General features: G+C 54.1%; 1 protein-coding gene across 2 annotated transcripts in view; it reads left to right on the top strand.

Annotated features, from left to right (window-relative positions):
- Nucleotides 1–9,419: 9,419 nt before the first annotated feature.
- Nucleotides 9,420–15,180, top strand: part of RNF144A (ring finger protein 144A) — a 127,472-nt gene continuing 121,711 nt past the window's right edge. For both annotated transcript variants that reach the window (XM_047067521.1, XM_047067520.1), the window contains exon 1: nt 9,420–9,579. The gene's annotated coding sequence lies outside the window, so the exon portion shown is untranslated. The remainder of the gene's footprint in view (nt 9,580–15,180) is intronic.

Below are 15,180 nucleotides of genomic sequence, written 5' to 3'. Positions count from 1 at the left end.
ATTTTGTTTCCCACACAAAACCTTCTGAAGGTTTTTAAAGTCAATGAGCATTCTTATACCTTAATGAGAAAGGCCAGTTCCTCACAATTCACACTAATAGATGGAAGGACGTTCAATGTCGTTCCAAAAACCACAGTTGATTTGAAAAAAAAAAAAATCCCTGGGTTTGGGTTTTGAGTTGCTTACAGATTTGTTTATGAACGTGAATGTATCGCATGTTCTGGGAAGTCACTTTATCTAGAAAAAATACATAATAATAATTATAATTACTACATAATATATATAAATATATATAATATATAAATATATAATATATATAAATATATAATATATATAGTTTATAAATATATATAATATATAATATATATAGTTTATAAATATATATAAAATATAATATAATTATAATTATAAATATATAAAATATAAATATACCTAAAATATATAATATATATTTTATGAATATATGTAAAATATAATATAATTATAATTATATAAACATACTTATAATTATAAATCAGCTTCTCCGTGCAAGGTCTTTCCTGGAGGATCTGGGAGACCCCCCAAAGGTGAAGTATTTTTTCATTCAGGGCCTTCTCAACTTATCCCTGCCTGATTCTGCTCCCAAGTTGGTCTGCGAGGTTTTTCCCCACCACCGAGCCACTCTCCAATTGTGGGTGCCCCACAATTCAGCTCAGCTCTGACATTTCTGCCTGGAGATAGCGGTAGGTCCACAGGGTAAGTGGTCCCTCCCACAGGACCGACCCCCACACCCCTCTTCAGATGCCAGTCCCAAGTCCAGAGAATCAACAGCTATATATTGGAGGTTCCCACAATCCCTCCTCAGGTTCAATTAATTTGCTAGAGCGGCTCATTGAACCCAGAGAGACATTTTACTTTGTAGATCACTGGTTTATTATAAAAGGCTATCACTCAGGAACAGTCAGATGGAAGAGGTGCGTAGGGCCAGCCATGGGAAAGGGTGAGGAGCCCCCATGCGGTTTTCAAGTTCACTGGTCTCCCCAGATCTCTGCATGTTCCCCAACCTGGAAGCTTTCTGAACCCTGTCCTTCCGGATTTTTATGGCGTATCATTACAGATGCGTGATCGATGGAATCATCAGCCATTGGTGAGTGAACTCAATCACCAGCCCCTCTCCCCTCCCAGAGGCCTGGGGGTGGGAAGAAAAGATCCCACCTTCCAATCACAGGGTTGTCTCCCCTGGCAACCAGCTCCTAGCCTTCCAGATTTTCTGAAGTCACCGTATTAACATAACAAAATACACTTTTATCCCTCTCGTTAGGATAGGATCCCTTAGGAAATTCCGAGGGTTTTAGGAGTTCTGTACCAGGAAGCGGGACAAAGGCCAGAGATATATTTCTTTTTTAAAAAAATATTTTTTAATGCTTATTTATTTATTTTGAGAGAGAGAGGGAGAGAGAGACAGACCGAGGGAGGGGCAGAGATGGAAGGAGAGAGAGAACCCCAAGCAGGATCTGCACAGCCAGCATGGAGTCTAACTCGGGACTCGATCCCACGAACCGTGAGATCATGACCTGAGCCGAAACCAAAAGTTGGAGGCTCAACCGACTGAGCCCCCCAGGCGCCCTTATTTCTTATTATGTATAAATCACAGCATCACACTCTGAAACCCCCTTAGCTCCTCGACTGAAGAGTCTGACCTCTGTCACTTCTTGAGGTTTGGGTTGTAATCAACTTTCTGCGAGCTCTTTCCCGCAAGCAAGTTGTCACGGAGGAGTCAGAGAACAGGAAAATATGTGAAGTTGGAACCGTGTCTTTTCAGGAGGGATAACTTACTGCTCCATAATAAAATACCACCGACCGGGTGGGGGGATGGATCTTTAAAAAGAGACGTGTTTCTCCCAGTTGTGGAGGCTGGAAATCCAAGATCAAGGTGCTGGCTGATTTGGTTCCAGGTGTTAAAAAACGAAACAAGCCCCGAGTGGAGTCACGTGACTCCTGAGGGTGAAACTAAGATTCCAAGTTTCAGCCTCTCCCAGGAACGTGGCCTTTTAAAAATCCTTCCGAAATGTCCCGATCGGCCCCGGGGAGGCCATCCGCGGGATCAAAACCCTGCTATTCTTTCCCCCTGAAAAGAACCCGACCTGGCCTGAAACAAGCCTTCCTTTTCTTCCCCCGGTAGCTCCTTGACCCGCTGTCCTTCCCATGAACACTTGCCCCTGTGCGGCTGCTGGGACATCTCCCCGCTGGCTTAAAGGGATGCTTCCTGATTCAGGAATCACTTAATAAAGCCAATATGGTCTTCAGACTTAGTCAAACCTTGTTTGTTTTTAACATGGGTATGCGATTCCCCCTGGCCTGTCTCGCACGGCAGAGACCCCTCTGTTCTCCAGCAGCCGAGTTCCTCAGAGCGCAGACCAACGTCAGAGCCAAGATGAGGGAGAGACCTGTTCCCTCCTCCTTCCCAACCGCCAGGGACCCAGAGTCCACATCTGCCTTCAGCTTCTGTTTTGCTGTTTGCTTATTTGTTTTAATCCGTGGGGCCTTCTCCGATAGTTAGATGTGAGGGTGTGTCTTCTTTCGGGCCAATGGGATATGTCCTCACCCTGTGGTCCTGGAATAAAAGTTCTCAGAAACACAGCCCCGGGGGTCCCACGACGACGTTAGTGCCCGGATAGGAGAGGGGCGAGGGAGCCAAGGGGAAAGAGGGTGGCTAGATCTTTGGACACACACAAAACGGGGAAAGAGACATGCCACACCCTGCGTTGTAACTTCTCACGCGGCCACGTCTGGCTCCAGACACACGTAAAACGAAAACGTAGCAAAAGTGCAGGTGGAACAGGACAGTCAGATTAACGCATCCGAAGGAGTCATGGAAGTTACCAAGGGCATCACTGGGACGAGGTCTGAAATAGTAGGAGAGGTTTGCCAGGCCGCCAAGGGGTAGGGAATTCATGTGTGTGTTGTTGTGTTGTTATTGGTGGTGGTGGTATATGTGTGTGTAGACAGAGAGAAAGAGAGGTGTTTATGGATTGTCTGCATTTTAAGGAGGTTGAACAATCTTAAGACTACCACTTTTATTTATTTAAAAAAAATTTTTAATGTTTATTTATTTGAGAGGGAGAAAAAGAGTGCGAGTAGGGGAGGGGCAGAGAGAGGGAGACACAGAATCCGAAGCAGGCTCCAGGCTCTGAGGTGTCAACACAGAGCCCAGCACGGGGCTCGAACTCACGGACCGCGAGATCATGACCTGAGCCGAAGTCGGCCGCTCAACCGACTGAGCCACCCAGGTGCCACTAAGTACTTTTAAAATCACAGCGGGATAAAACTTAAATACAAACAAAACCCTTCTTAGAAACCAAACAAAACAGCCTCTAAAGAGCTCTCTACATCTTTTTTAGGCCCAGAAAGGGTCTGCATAGCCCCAAATTCTATTCTGACTCTCCACAGTCCTGGCCCCATCCACAGGTGGATTCCAGGCCCGCGCCCAGCTGCCACCCTCATTTCTAAGGGACAAACCCTCTGTCCTGTCAAACCGGACGGTCCGTCCTGGGGAAGGTGTTACCCGATTTTCGCCGTTGCGGTGGCTGGAACTCTTCAGGGGCCATCACTTACACGGGTCGGATCCCCGTGAAGCGGTTCCGGGATGGCTGTTTACCAGCTGGAGGTGCCGTCAGGACCGCCCCCTGTAGAGGGTGGTGAACGGCAGGTCTGGGGTGCATCCACCGTGGAGACTCAGCGGGTGGATCTGGGGGCTGGGACCCTAGGGGACTGGCTCAGGGTGAGGGCGGCAGGGCAGGTCTTTAACCTGGCACGGACCAGTCGTTGGAGGAAGCTGCCTCCAGAAAGCAGGTATAAATGTGGGTGCAGCAGCTTCCTTTGGGAGAGGACAGTTCCTGGGAGGCGTGCCGTCACCACCCCCCCCCACGCACCCCCAGCAGCTGGGGGAGTGAGTGTTGTGCTTCTGCACAAGTCACTGTGGCATTCGCTGCACCCGTGAAATCTCACCCAAACCCCGGCCAGTGGATGCGGTGCTATGTCCCACACCCGCCTCGCCATCCTCTGTACCTCTAAGACATGATACCACGTGGCCACGTCCAGGATGCATGCGCTCTGGGCACCCCACCTCTTGTCCTGACACACTGCCGGTTTCCTTACTGCCAACCCGATCCCTAAATTCCTTCCAGGTTCCCAGAGTTTCCTGGCTCCTTGCTACCTGCCTCAAATGCGCTCTCGTGTCTGACACTTGACAATCTGTTCTCCTTCCTTGGTGGCACACTTTGGCTCTCTTTAAGACGCCGAACGACGAATCGCTGCTACTCAAAACCAGTCTATACTGAACGCGTGAGTTGGTTTACACGAGACCAAGCTGCAGTCACAAGTGCACCCTAAAATTTCAATAGCTCGACACATGGGAGTTTATGTTCTCCCGGGAATTGTCTTACGAAGAGGCGACTCCGCCATCCAGGCGGATTTCACGTTGTGATCCAAACATCTCAAGAGGTGGGTCTATCATCACTATGGTAAGGGTGGGCAAGGTGGAGGTCTTGAAATTCTTCTCTGTCTCAGCCCCAAAGTGAAACTCCTGCCTACAGTCTATTGAACACAATGAGTCAAGTGTCCCCACCTAACTGCAAGGAGGCTGGGAAATGTGGAGAAACACAGGGATATTTAGTGAGCATTAAATGTCTGCCCGCAATTAAGTCCATCGAATGTTGAATATAACTTAATCATTCCTTCCGAGCTGAAAAAGGCCTTTTAAATTTTGTTGAGCCACAAGGGCCATATTCTATTGATCACTATAGAAAAGCAGTGTAATAAAATGTCACAAGAACTCCGAATCTGCCAAGAACCTTGAATAATAGCACCATTTATGCCACTAGCTGGCGGTGATCTTGGAGCCGTCAAAGGCCACTTTAAACCTTGGTGTTTCTGGATGCGCAATGAAAAGATTAGACTCAACCTGCTCCCTGGTCTCAACGTCTGTGTACATCTACGGCATTTACGTCCGAGCCACACAGAAGTCGTAGTTCGTGAGACCGTAGAAGACAAGATTCATTTACTTCATTCAACAAATACTTATTACGTGCCCAGAACCTGTCCTTCCTGAGCTGAGTGCGGTGGGGAACAGAAAACATCTCTGTGTGCTGCAAAAGATGCCAAGCACAACAGTTTTACTTCGTTATTGACACAGCAACCTTCTTATTTACGATTGTTACTCTTAAAAATAAATCTGCCAGCGGCCGACTTCGGCCCAGGTCACGATCTCGCGGTCCGTGAGTTCGAGCCCCACGTCGGGCTCTGTGCTGACAGCTCAGAGCCTGGAACCTGTTTCGGATTCTGTGTCTCCCTCTCTCTGACCCTCCCCTGTTCATGCTCTGTCTCTCTCTGTCTCAAAAATAAATAAACGTTAAAAAAAAAATTAAAAAAAAATAAACCTGCCAGTTGTTGTACCAGCAACAACGAGTTTATTCAGGAATAACAGAGAATTGCCATCTGGGACAAGCAAGCTATGGCAAAAACCATAGGCAAGTCCACAAACAAAGGAAAGGAGCAAGGACACCAGGACGTTGGGAAGGCTGTTGTACGTAAAGAGTCCACTGGAGTAAACGAGGAGCTGGAAGTGTAGTGGCTCCTCGAGGGCTGAGATGTGACGGTTTCTCGTTGGCTGGGCTGTTGCCCTGGAGGAGAAGACCTTCCTTCCTCCGGCAGGTGGGTGCGGTAAAGGAACATCCATCTGCCAGGCCCCTCTTGTCCAGGCGGACTGGCAATGACCAGCAGTGAAAGGGCCCGAGAGATCCCTCTGCCCAACCTCCTGACTCCTACTTCCGTGCGGTGTCCTTTTAATTCATCCTCACACACCCATTAATTTTTACCGCCTTTGTATATGGCGTTTTGATTTTTGTTGTGACGCTTATTGCCTGAATTGTAGTCACACATTGGACACCTTCTGGGGGCTTGTACAGGGTCGCTCGGGCTCCTGGAACAAAACACCAGGGACTGAATGGCTCAGACAACAGAAATGTATCAGGGCACAGCTCTGGAGGCCGGAAGTCTGAGATGAAGGGGTTGGCTTTCGGGGAGAATCTGTTCCCAGCCTCCTCTGGGCCTCTGGCGCCTGGCCTGCGATCTTTGGCGAGACCCAGTTCGCGGAAGCATCGCCAACCTCTGCCTTCATGTTCACGTTCACAGTAGCGTCTCCCTGACGTGCACGTCTGTCCTCAAACTTACTCTTTTCGGAAAAACACCAGCCACGTTGGATCGGGGCCCACTCTACTCTAGTATGATTTCATCCGAACTACTGACATCCCCAACGACCCTATTTCCATATAAGGTCACATCATGAGTTAGCCGTGGTTAGAACCTCACCATAAGAATTTGGAGGGGACGCAATTCCATCCACAGCAGTGCCGTCAAGGGACCACAGGGATGAATTTTTCTCTCCACTTGTATTTTCTTACTTGAAGTTTTGATTTTCTTCCTTAAGCTATGCTTCTTTTTTGTTTCGACCACGTATTTCAAGTGATCGCAATGTAACTTTGCTTTTTTTGTACCTTCTCTCCAGGTAGTCTAGGAAAAGAGCTGAGTCTTGTAGTATTTTCAGCTCCGGGGTGTTTGCAAAGCTGAAGGCAGAGCTGAGGACAATTTCCCTGCATCCTGTCTTATGTAGACGTTCTGGGCACGGATGAGATTCTTTGGGATGTGTAGGTTGGGGGAAAAGGGAGAGGCCTCCGAGAGGTGGGAGGCAGGAGTGGTCACCAGGGGAGATTTCCCAGGATGCCCTGAGAGTGGCAGGAAGGGATCTGGCATTGCCTTGTCCCTCGCAGGCCACCTGGGCCACCTGGAGAGCTGACCCCGTGGAAGAGAAACTGTGGCCAGCTTGCTCAAAAGGGACAGCACGGCTTGGGGGAGGCTGTCAGGGGACCTGGCCACGTGCTGAGGGCAAATGTGGGTTCCATCCTGCACTCCCCGAACCGTGAGATGCTCCTGATTCTTGTGTATCCCAGCCAAGAGAGGCAGAACAATAAGTGACATTTAGTTGCTGGCTACGCTCTTTGAAACGAGGCATGGCATCCAAACGGATTTTAAAAATTAAAGAAATGTGAACTTTCTGTACTTAAAGAATGTGTGATTACAAAGTCATACAAACTGCGGCGTCTGAAATGTTTTTCTTTTAATCCACGAGCGTGAATCTGGAGCTTCCCTCAATTTTGTGTCTGGAGGAGAAACTTGAGAATGGAATTGCGTTTCTCCAGCCTCTGGACCATTTAGGCAGCAGCCTGTTTACCAGCGAGCCCAGAATCTTGCCTCCAGTAGGTAACCAAAAAGGCACTTGTTCCGTGAGGGAATGATGCGTCACAAACACTTAGGAACAATGGGTATCTTTTAAAATGGGCCTGGCGTGATAAACCTCTGACAAAACCTCTGGGGGAGATGGCCCAAAGTCACCACCTGTGAAGGGATCGGACTGGAAGCCAAACAGCAATGAGTGGAAATGACCTTGAGAGACCCAGGCAGCTCGTTGCTGGAGAGAGCCAGGATGGGTGCTCCCAGGTTAGAACTCACAGTGGACGATTTCACTCTTTATTTACTGGGGGCTTAGTATGCCCAAGGCCCTATGGGGGAGTACAGAGAAAAACGGCCTCATCACTGTTCTACAGAATCTTAAGATCTAACAACCAGACGGTAAATATCCGAAACGTGAGTGTGACCGATGCCATGGTCCGCACAGAAACAAGCTCAGTATTACACAAGTTCAGAGATCTGGGGGGTGGGAGAAGAGGCGATTGATCGGGAAGCCTCTAGAGAAAACAACTCTATTCTAGACGCATTGGATGCAAGTTATATTATCGATGAGGATGTCCTCTTTCTCAGACGATCTCATTACCAAAGTCAGAGCGGGAATGAAGTCATATACAAGTCACTGCGTAAACACTTACTAGCTCAGGTGTACCCCCGGCTAAGAGCACACCCCCTTCCAGCCCCAGATGCTCCTTCTCAACTCCTCTGATTCGATTTCATGTCTGCATCTCAGCATGGACCCAGGCGTCACGGAGCGGGCAGGCTCATTTCCACTCTTCAAGGATCCACAACCGCCCTTCCACCTGACATTCTTCCATAGGTCCTGTCACACAGAGTCCGGGAAAGGTGATTATGTGCTCTGTGAGGCTCCGGCCCCTGTGCTGGGCCGTTCTCACCTCCTACCGAGCATCTGGAGTAAAAGTATTAGGGTTCATCTCACTATGCCTCCTTCCTGATCAACGACATTTCCATGAGGAATTTGAGAGACCTCGGGAGTCAGGTACCCGTTCATACGTTCATACGGGTACCTTTGAGGAGGGGAAATATTTACCGGAGTAACTTCCCAATGTGGATGAGACAGATTTATGTTTTTGAAAAACAGCCGTGTATGCCATAGAGGAAGATCAATTATACACAAAGTCGAGGAAGTTGAGAATCTTGTAGTGTGCCTGCTTGGGGTAAAGGGGAGAAATAACAGCCAAGGGCACTGCTGTCCTTAGAGTCGGGCATTATCAGTTACGTGCATACTGCTCTGTGCGTAGCTGACTGACTTAACCCCTCGGAGGATCCCTGAGACACACGCACCTGCATTTCCAGCGAAAACAATGGAAGCACAGAGAAGTTAGGAAGCACAGGGGGCCGGTAGGTGAAGGCATTAGAATTCTGAGCCCACAGCGGCGGGGATGGTGTTAAGGAAGGAAGATACTGCGGGGGGTTGACCCACAATTCTGGAGAACCCAGTCTCTGCATTGAAGGAGGCATCGTTTCACACACACACCAACGAGTTTTGTTCGGCTCTGCATGCCCGACAGGCATATAATGTAACACTTGGCGAACTTCTAGCTACCAAAGGGAGGGGCAAAAATAAATCTTGTAGGGATTCTGCCGTCAACGGTCTTCGACAGCAACAAGCCAGAAGCCCTGAGACTAGGAAGGGGATTGCTTCTGCCGGGGGTCTCGCGTCTCCGACCGTCCGGGTCGGCTCTCCTCCATCCGTCCGAGCAACCAGGTAGCGGGGATGGAGAGGCATCTCCGTGACGCCGGCGGAGAAAGGCCCGCGGCCGTGACCGCCAGGTCCTCGGCCGGCAGGGATGCGGCCGCGGTCCTGCGGGCTCGGGTCTGGCCCGGGGCGGCGCTCTCCGGTCACCCGGCTGACGGTCGGAGGGGGTCACCGCTGGCTTCCCAGCCGGCTGACGCCGCCCCCCTCCCCCGCCCCCTCCCGGGTCCCGGCGGCCGCAGACGAGGCGGGACCCCGCGGTCCCGGGCGCGCGGCGGGCGGAGGCGCCGCCCCGGGCGGGCGGGCGGAGGGCGGAGGGCGGAGGGCGGAGGCCGGGCGCGCGGCGGGCGGCAGGGGGCGCTGCGCGGCGGGCGGGGGCGCGGGCCGAGCCCGGGCGCCCGCGTCTTTGTGCCGCTCGCCGCCGCCCGCTCTGCCCCCCGCCGCCGGTGCGCCCCGCTGGAGGGCGGGCAGGGGATAAAGGGCGGCTCCGGCGGGCGCGGGCACCGGACAGCGCACCCCGCACGCGGCGCCGGACACCCGGCCTGGGCGCAGCCCCCGGAGCCCCGGCCGCGCGGGACCAGGTGGGTGACGCGCGTCGCTTTGTGTCGGCGTCGCGGGAGCGGGGCGCGGCCGGGGGTGGGGTGGGGGGGACGGAGGGATGCGGCGGGGCGGGGCGGACCCGGCCGGGGTCCCGGGGCGCTGGGGTCGGGGCGGGGACGCGCAGCCTCCCGGCCGAGGGCGCCACCCTGGCCCTGCCCTGTCCCTCGGTGGCCCCGGCGCCTGGCGCGGGTCTGCAGCGCGGCGATCCCGGCGCTCCGCCAGGCGGGTCGGGCGGGGTGGGGGGGGTGGGCAGGCTGCGGGCCGCCGGGTGGGACGAGCGCGAACCGGCCGCGCGCGGGAGGCGGCGGGGAGGGCGGCGCGGCCCGGGGCGGCCGGGAGCCGCGCGTCCTCCGCTCTGCCCATCCCCGCACCCCGGTGACCGCGGCCGCTGCCCTCCCGCCGCGTCCTCCCCTCCCGGGGGTCTGGGCGCTCCGCCCTCCGGCGCCGCACTCCCCCCCCCCCCCAGCACCCCGGCACCATCCTGGGCGCTCGGGCCAGGTTCCTGTCCCGGGGACCAAGGGGCTCCCTGTTGTACCCTCGTGATCTCCATAGTCAGGTCTAGGATGGTCACTTCCAAAGTTCTCTCTCTGCCCTTCTTTGCAGCGAATGATAATAATAATAATAATGCCCGTTCAACAAATACCCGGTGATGTCTTGCGCCGGGCGGAAGTCCGGGTAACGGACAAGGGTTGGATAAGGCTCCCCAAGAATATCCCGAGTGGGTGCCCTGGGGGAGGGGGCCTTGGCCCCGGCACCAGAAAGACATCTGACTTGGACATCTTGCAACGAACAGTTCTGGCACGGAAGCTCTTTGCTGGGAGCGGGGCCTGGGGATCTGTAAGGACACATTCTAGTGAAGGGGGCGGGGTGGGGGGTGCCCTTAGGAGACAGCGGCCAGCGGAGGAACTGTGTGCTGAAGAGAAGGGCAGGGCCCAAAGTAAGTTGCTGCGGATTCCTGTGGAGCTGGAGTCCCGGGAGGGAGAGGAGGGTCGGGCTGCCGCGTGAAGGAGGGCTGTTGAGTCAAAGCCGGAAGGCGGGGCGGGTCCGGGTGTCCGGAAATGCACCTGGCGGGAGGGGGGGGGGGGGATCTGCCTGGCCCAGCAGCGGCGTGGGAACCACGGTGTGCGGGGATATTTTTCTCCCCTGGCACCGGGCACCTGGTGTTTCCTACTTTTCTGGTTGACTTTATGGTTTTTGTTTTTGTATGATTTGTAAAGAATGCAAAGGAAATTTGGAGACAAGTCACCATCTTTCCAACTCGGGGCTGACTTTGGTCTCGATCCAGTGGCCGTGGGAGCCCTTGAGGGTTTCGGAGGTGGAGGAGAGCGAGCGAGCTGAACGCTGCTTTGTGCGATGACGGGGGTGTTGGTGCCGTGAGCCGCCTGGAGAATCCGACCCACCTCCCCGCCTCCCACCTACTGGGGCGTGGGCTTCCCCCTCCACCACTTCTCTAAGGTCGCCCGGATTGCAGACCTTGTGAGAAAACGGGACGCACATAACCTAATTTTGATGGGGTGGGAATTTTCCAGATCCAGCAGAATTGGAGTTTGGAAGTTTACGTGTTTAAAGGGGCCCTGACACCAATGCCAGTGGGCCTGGAGAGCTACCCAAGGGCGGACTCAAACGCTGAGGGCTGAGCTGAGGCCACGAAGGCGCACCGTGGGCACCCACAGGCTGTGCCTGGATGGGGTCCTGACAGCCGGAAGGCCACTTTCAGATGCGTGTTTGATCAGCGTGTTCGGTGCCTCTGGTTTGATAGTGTGTAATTCCCGCGTCCCGGCTGCACTAGAGGACGGTGCTTCTCCTGTGGACCCGCTGTGGTTGGGGACTTGGGAGGGACCCCACGCACTCTTCGGCTGAAGCTGCTGACGTTTGGCGGGTGAACTTGGGGCTCAGCCAGAAGCTAGGAGCCACGTCGCTTCTTTGTTCCGTTGTGGTTCATAATTTGGCCCTGCTGTCTTCTTTTGTTCAAATTTCTCCTCTTCTTGAGAGCCTTCTCTCTGGTGGTGGAGACAGGAGGGGGTCGTGTCCTTGCAGACTGAGGATCCCAGAGCTGGATGGTCATTACAGATTCCTAGCCCAGCCACTCGTTGTGACTTGGAGAGGAGACAGGCCTGCGACCCCAGCCTGGGGACCCACGCACACAAGGGCTATGGCTGGCCTGGGCCCGGCATCCTCTTTCCTGTCTGCTGTTCCTTCTGTTCTGCGCTTGGGCTAGGGACAGTGGAGACGAAGTCATCTCCTCTGGGGGTCTGGTGGTCTGGAATCACTCAGGATGACAGTGAGGCTCAGACTCTTAACAGGTTATCTGACCAAGCATGGAGTGCCCCCCCCACCCAGATTTCTGGAGGTGGGACATCAGAGGGAGCCAGGGGGCCATGAACAGAATGGAATGCTTCTAAGGAGGATGGACCCTCTCCGGGTAGCCTCCTACCTTGGAGATCCAAGGACTAAGTTGAAGGTGCCTTTCCTTAAGACTAGAAAAGTTGTTTGAGGTCATCATTCTCGGGACCAGCCTCCTCCGTCCTTTGTTTCTGCATTGCTGACACACATGAACAGCTTTTCTTAATTAGGTGATGAAATTCAATTGCAGCAACTGTTCACATACCTGCTGGGGATTATTCCAGAAGGACAGAGCTTGCCCAACTCTCTGACCCCGCTACGGGACTGAGAGCGAGTGTCCTAACCTTCTTGCGGGGCCCCAGTTCGTTCAACTGTAAAACTCAGGTGTTGGCCTGAATGATTTCCAAAACCGAGAAAGAACAGTGGGCTGCCTTAAACGGCTTTTCCGGGAAAATCAGCCTTGCGGGATAACTCCCCAGATGCAACCAATTTTAAGGATTTATCAAGAAGAGTGTCTTCCCTTGCAGGTGATTATGTTGAGAGGTAGGCTTTGGAGAGGGTGGTTCTTGGTGATGAGAATGTCCATCGTCCTTCATTCCCGGAATCTAGAACCTGAATTGGAACCTGTTTCCTGGATGGCCTGTGGACTCGGAGAGCAGGACTTCCTCTGCAGAGCAGGTTGACGAGCCGGATGTACTGTTAACAGAGAAAAATGAGTTCCCCCCGGATGGTGTGAGGTAGTGTGTCGACCAACATTTCAGTCTCCTAGCGTTTGCCGTAGGGAGAGAGGAAACCGTAGTTCACGTTCAGTTAGCGCGTCCTGTATCAGCAGGTGCTGGTCGGGCCCTAGCGGTGGACCGACCCAGTGTTCACACAGCCCCGCGGGACAGGCGCTCCTGCTGTCCCCGACCTACAGGGGAGGGAAGTGAAGCCGAGAGCCGTTGGGTTGGCCAAGGCCATGCACTTGGTACACGTTGAAGCCTGTGTGAGACCCGGAGTCCTCAGGAAAGGGTATATTCTGTGATGTTGAGGGCGGAAGCACATTCGTAGATTGTTCTATGGCTGGGGCTGGAATGCAGAGTGAAGTGGGGCGTGGCGAGGAGTCTGCCCGTTAGAGCCGGTGATGCCAAGGACTTGAAGGATGAGTCTGGGTTAGCCAGGCCACTTTGGAGGCCCAAGGTCAGATCTGGGTCTGGGAACAGCAGGCAGTAGCCAGGGTGGGCTGGGAGCTTAGAGCCCACGGCTCTGCCGTGGTCTTGTTCTCCAGGAGGCTGGCTGTCTCTGAAGGCTGTTCCAACCAAGATTCTCCGGGCAGTAAAAGAGGTGCTTTCGTTTCTGGTGTCTTCTAGAAGCTCCTGCCCGTCCGGGGGGTGGGGAGGGGATGGGCTCACTGTGTAGTTTTAGAGCCTCTGCCCCTCCCATTTCCCTTCCCACCCGCCAGGTCTGTGGGCTGGAGGAGATTCGGTTCAAAGAAGGTGAGCGGAACCACAGGCAGCAATCCAGGAACCTGCCTCTTGTCTTCAGGGCCCCCTGAGCAAGGCCGGGCCCGTAGCAGCCTGCCTGCTGTTGAGAACCTCCCAGTCGGTCGTCAGCCACATCCTCTGTAGGTGCGGGCTTCGGTAGCTTCTGCCCCCACGGGCACAGCTCTGTGGGTGGGAGCCTGAGCCCAGACCCAGCACAGCAGAGGGGAACATTCCAGACCCACAGAGTTGCTACGGATGGTGGCCCTAGGAGGGTTATTGCTTCCGCGGGGTTTTGTGTCTGTCCTCGGAACGCCTCCCCCTACGTGGTTTTCCTGGGACCTTTTTGGGTACAGTTCTTTGGAACGGGGTGTGTTTACTTAACGCTGGGGGAGGCAGCGTGTTGAGGTTATCAGGAGGGCGGTGGGCCTGTGCAGGCTGCGTCAGACCAGGAGAGAATGCCTCTCAGACCTCCATTGATCTGTTAGCCATGCAGACAGGGAGGGCGCCCGCCCTCCCTTCGGTCCGTCCGCATCCAGGACGTGTGTTAGGGGGCCAGCAGTGGGTGGGGTGTGGTCCTTCCTAGTTGCCCCGGAGGCTGGCTTGTCCGCAGGCTCTCCCGAATTCCACCTGCCCTCCCCTGCTCGCCCACCCCTCCTCCCATCGAGGCTTCCTACCCTGCGGGAAGGGTAGCCTGCTGATCAGGGAGGCCGTCACTCTCCCCTGGGTTGGGGAGAGTGGGACACGTCCCCTTCACAGAAACATGCAGACCCCTGCGTTAGGCACCCTCCTCTTCATCCGGGTAAAACCTTCTCTTCCACAGGTGTTCTGAAGCCAGAACGATGCAGTTATTTTTTGACTTTCTTGGGAAGCTTTGTGTGACACCCACCCGGGTCCCTCATCGTGTCTCGTCACTTTGCTGCTGGGACACCCTCGGCTACCTCCCTTGCTTGTCGACTAAGGGGGGGGTGCAACCTTGGTTGAGCCTCCGGGAGTCTTCATCGCTTGGCCCCAGCCCGCCTCTCCAGTGCGGTTCCCCCCACCCCCCACGGTCTCCAAGCGTGTGCCCTGGAACGTTCTTCTGCCGTCTCCGTGGGCCACATTCCTAGCGGTCCTTCCAGGCTCAGCACACGTACCGCCTTCTTTTCAAAGCTGCAGGATCATTAACGTGGGGATCGTGGAGATCCACCCACCGGGGGCTGGCATCTTGCAGATGGGACACTGGCGGTGTGTGGAGCACAGGACAGAATGCCAGCCTCTTCCCTGCCAAGTCCTGGCTTTCTCTGTCTCCCATCCGCGGGCCGAAATGTTCTCTCTACCAGGTGCTTCCATGGCAACTTTTCCTTCAGAACCTGTGATTGCCCTTGAAACTCTCTAATCTAATTTTAGTGATTTATGTAACCATTTTATTTCCTCTGCTAAACCGTAAGCCCTACAAGGGTAAGAACTTACTCATTTTTGCATTCTCTCCGCGCACGTCATGCAGTTTCTAAATGCGTGTTTTTTGTTAAGTGGCTGAATACAAGATAAACCTGGCTCAGAAGGGAAACCTTGGGTGGACTGTTGGTGAAGAAGTCGGATTCCAGTTTATGTTCTGTACTCCAGCTTGACCTGAGCAAATCGAGAGGGTTCTCCCTTTGGGAGGTGAGTGTGAGCAGTGCGCCTGTAGGACGGTGAGAAGCTGAACGCAGGGCAGGTGGGGGTCGGTTGGGGTCGGAGAAGGGAGGGCTGGAGCCCACAGCCCTGTGGGTCAGGGATGCAGGGAGGAAGGCCTTGCCG

This window comes from Lynx rufus, unplaced genomic scaffold, assembly GCF_022079265.1.
Source record: "Lynx rufus isolate CCGP_SWC_20201006 ecotype Redwood Valley unplaced genomic scaffold, mLynRuf1.p SCAF_8, whole genome shotgun sequence".
Lineage (NCBI taxonomy): Eukaryota > Metazoa > Chordata > Mammalia > Carnivora > Felidae > Lynx > Lynx rufus.
This window is presented reverse-complemented; position numbering and strand designations above follow the sequence as displayed.